Below are 4,535 nucleotides of genomic sequence, written 5' to 3' on the forward strand. Positions count from 1 at the left end.
CAAGAATTTTATCAATACCTTAATACCAAAACATTTATCTTTAATAAATAGATAAAAAAAAAATTAAACATACCTAAAGAGACCGCTTCATTGACGTGTTCTTCAACATTTGCCATCTCTTTATCATCAACAACATTCGCGTTGAGATTCTCTTTCACTTGCTCGACACTAGGCGACTCGACATTAATGCTACCATTTCCACCGAATGCCTTCATCACCAAAGACTTTAACTCGCTCATTTCCCGACGCATCTTCATTACTTCTTCGTTGGGCGTTGGAGGAACAAAGTACTTAAAACGCGACGTGTGTTTGGATTGACCGCAAACTCGCGACGTTCCCAAAGCTTCTTGCAAAACACTCTTTCCCGATTCCGGCAACCATGTCCCTTGCGATGCTTGTTGTGATAACGTTTTCTACACATAAAATTATTTGAAAATAAAATTACAAGGTTAATTGTTATAACAAAGGTAAAGAACTTACGATTTTTTCTCCCATCAATTTGTCTTTCTCATCCTTGTAGTTATCTACGTCTTTCATTCGCGAGTCAATCCAAAGTTCCTCTTTCGTAGGCCATTCCCCCGTTTCGTCATGCTAGTAAGAAGTAATTATATAATAAATTAAAAAATAATTGCAACATTTGAAATAACTAAAAGAAAAAAATGAATCTAACCTTTTCTTGATCAAGCTTTCGATATCCATTTCGGCCCGTTCGAGATTTGTACACACTTTTTCCGATATTTGATTTCCCATGTTCCGATGTTTGTTTGAACATTTCGGTTCGTCTATACTCAACAAATGCTATCCAATCTTCTTCGGTGATACTTGTATAGTATTTCAAAATACAAGCCGGTCTCTTTAAGGCGATTGGTTCGTTGATTATGTCTTTGAGTAGATCGTTGTATATCTCATGACGAAATAACCTTGCGGCTTCTCCGACTCTCATAAGGCAATCGTGTTTTTGTTCGATAGGAATCGTAAATCCTTCTTGCATTTCGTTCCAAATCCGTTCTTTAATTTGGGCGTTGTCTTTACATCTCCAATCACGCATCGAAAGTGGAACGTGTTCTCTTGCTAACACGCCAAAGTAACTCGACAACTCATCACCCTCTTTACCGATTGGTTGCCCTTTATCATCAAATTGTACTGGGATTTTTTTACCAAGTGTTTTAGCCTTATTAACCCGACCCATAAGAGTGTTTCTTCGTTTTCCTTGTTCATCGGAGTTAAGCGCTAGTTGTCTTCTAATTTTTCTTTTACCACTACCGCTAGAAGTAGTAGTAGTGGACGACATTGAATCTAATAAACAAAATTCAAATCATAATTTCAATTTTCAACTCAAATGTAATCAAAATTTCAACTCAAATGTAACAAAAATAAAATATAAACTCAACTCCAATCACATTATAAACTCAAATCCAATCCGATTCTAAACAAAAACACAATTTCAATCCCAATTCAATCTACTATCAAATATATTTCTCAAATCAAATCAATATCAAACTTCAATTCAATAAACTCAAATCCAATACAATATCTCCTAATTTCAAATCAATATCGAATTCACACTAAATAAGTCCATGTAAAAATGTTCAAAAACATTACCCGGAGTTGGACGAGCACAAGGGCGGCGAAGAGAAGGTGGCGAGGTGAGGGCGCGCGCGCGGCGAGGGTGGGCACGAGCGAGGTGAGACCGGAGGGCGGCGTGGGCGCACGGCGAGGTGAGGGAGGGGACTCAGCGAGAGGGCGGCGTGGGCGCACGGCGAGGAGAGGGAGGTGAGGGTCGGAGAGAGGGAGAGAATGCGCGGGGCGAGGGCGCGGTGGCTCAGCGAGGCGAGGGACGGAGAGAGAGAGAAGGGCCGAGAGAGAGAGAGTGGTGGGGAGAGAGGGGCGGGGCGGCAAGAGAGTGGCGGAGAGAGAGAGAGAGGGACGAGAGAGATGAGTAGTGGAGATGAGAAGAAATGAGAATGAGAAATGAGGGAAAAAAACGCTAAGTATAGATATGAAATGGGCGGGTAGTTAAAAAAATTTGAAATTTTCAGATTTTAAGACGCTCCTACAACGCTTATTCTAAGCGTTGTAGGAGCTCGCCGCGGCGACGTGTATTTCTCGCCGCGGCGAGATGATTCTACAACGCTTACAGTAAGCGTTGTAGGAGCCTAGCCGCGGCGAAACCAAATTCTCGCTGCGGCGAGAGTTACCCAGAAAAGTCTCGCCGCGGCGAAAATGTAACATCGCCGCGGCGAGGTAACCCTATATGTCCTCGCCGCGGCAGTATACAATTTCCGCCGCGGCGACACCTTTCTACAACGCTTAGATAAGCGTTGTAGAAGCCTCGCCGCGGCGAAAGAGAATTCCCGCCGCGGCGAGGAATACATTCGCCGCGGCGTAAAATGAATGATGCCGCGGCGAGACTATATGTCTGAAACATGGTGCTCTCGGTAAGAGTTTCGCCGCGGTGACGACGTTTTCCCGCCGCGGCGCAGGACTCCTGCCGCGGCGGGATTTGTACCTCGCCGCGGCGTGACATTCTACAACGCTTTGGAAGCGTTGTAGAATGTCTCGCCGCGGCGAAGTAGAAATTTCGCCGCGGCGAGTGACACGAGACTGGTGATATAAATTCTCATTTCTGGTCTTTTTCACTTTGAACTCTCTCATAACCTCACTCGAAAAAATTCTCATATCCTCATTCTAGAGCGTCCTCGTTTACTAGTCTCATCTACACATTCAAATCTTGTAAGTTCTTCTTTAACTTGTTCTAATTGTTGTTCTCTTGATAGTTTACTAATTAGAATTGCCAATTTTTTGTATAATTAGGGTTTTTCTATGAATATGAGAAAGTGGATGTGGGAGAATAGATTGAATGAGATATATCGGAAAGGTGTAGATGAGTTTTGTGATTTTGCTAGAGAGAACATGGTAGATTTGAAATCTATTCGTTGTCCTTGTATTAAATGTGGAAATCATAGACATTTTTCGATTGATGTCGTTCGGACCCATTTGTTTGCATATGGAATAATGACCTCGTATCAAAGATGGTTCTACCATGGTGAGGTTTTTCGTTCTACGGCAAATGAGGATGATGTTGAAGATGATATTGATGATATGTGCGGAATGATGAATGATTTGGAGGACGATTTTGTTGAGCGACCGGAATTGTTTGAGTCCATGATGAATGATGCGGAGACACCATTATATGAAGGGTGTACAAGCTATTCGAAGTTGTCATTTTTAGTTACATTATTTCATTTGAAGGCGTCGGGGGGTTGGACTAACACTAGTTTTACTCTATTGTTGGAAACACTGAAAGAAGCATTTCCGAAAGACAATAAAGTACCTTTAAGTATGTATGAAGCAAAGAAGACTTTGGGTACATTAGGCATGAAGTACGAGAAATTCCATGCGTGCCCAAATGATTGTGTTTTATATAGACACGAGTATGAAGATCTAGATGAATGTCCGAGGTGCAAAGAGTCACGGTGGAAGAAGGGTAAAATTCCATGTAACGGGGTTAAAGGAGTTCCAGTTAAGGTACGTACATTTTCATCACTTGATTAGGAAATACATGTAGCTCATATTCATTATTTATTACTGATTTTCGTTAAATATATTTCAGTCGTTATGGTACATTCCTCCAATGCCGCGCTTTCGTCGAATGTTTAATAGTGTCAAACACGCGAAGAACATGGTTTGGCACTCCGAAAAGCGTATCGATGATGGTATGTTGAGACATCCTGCTGATGCTGCACAGTGGAAATCATTCGATTTAGAGTATAAGGATTTCAGTGTTGATACTCGAAATTTGCGCCTTGGTCTAGCTTCTGATGGAATGAACCCGTTCAGCATGATGAGCAGTAAATACAGTGTTTGGCCGGTTATACTTGTGAACTACAATCTCCCTCCAAAGCTATGTATGAAGAGAAAGTTCTTGATGTTAACGCTTTTGATTTCAGGACCGAATCAACCAGGAAATGATATTGATGTCTATTTGGCACCGTTGGTCGATGATTTGAAGATGTTATGGGAGACAGGGATGGAAGTTAAAGACGCTTACCGTGGAGATTCGTTCAACTTAAGGGCAATGTTAATGTGGACTATTAACGATTTTCCGGCCTATGGAAACTTGTCAGGATACTCTGTGAAATGCTCGATTGGTTGTCCGATTTGCATGAAAGACACATCTTCCATCCGTTTGAAGCATGGTAAGAAAACTGTTTTTCTGGGTCATAGAAGATTCTTACCAAGAGATCACTCGCATAGAAGATTGAAACAAGCGTTTGATGGAAATTCAGAAGAACGACCCCCTCCTAGAATTTTGTCTGGTGAAGATGTCTATGAGATGGTTAAAAACGTCAATGAAGTGCTTGGGAAAAGAAAGCGGAGTGCTAGTACTAAAGAATCGTTCAAAGAGAATCCTTGGAAGAAGAAATCGATTTTCTACGACCTTCCTTATTGGAAGACACACTACGTCCGACATTGTCTGGATGTTATGCACATCGAGAAAAATGTTTGCGAATCGCTTATTGGTACACTTCTTG

The sequence above is a fragment of the Urtica dioica genome, chromosome 10 (genome assembly GCF_054948205.1).
Source record: "Urtica dioica subsp. dioica isolate 48M chromosome 10, U.dioica_male_clone48M_v1_H2, whole genome shotgun sequence".
NCBI classification, from domain to species: domain Eukaryota; kingdom Viridiplantae; phylum Streptophyta; class Magnoliopsida; order Rosales; family Urticaceae; genus Urtica; species Urtica dioica.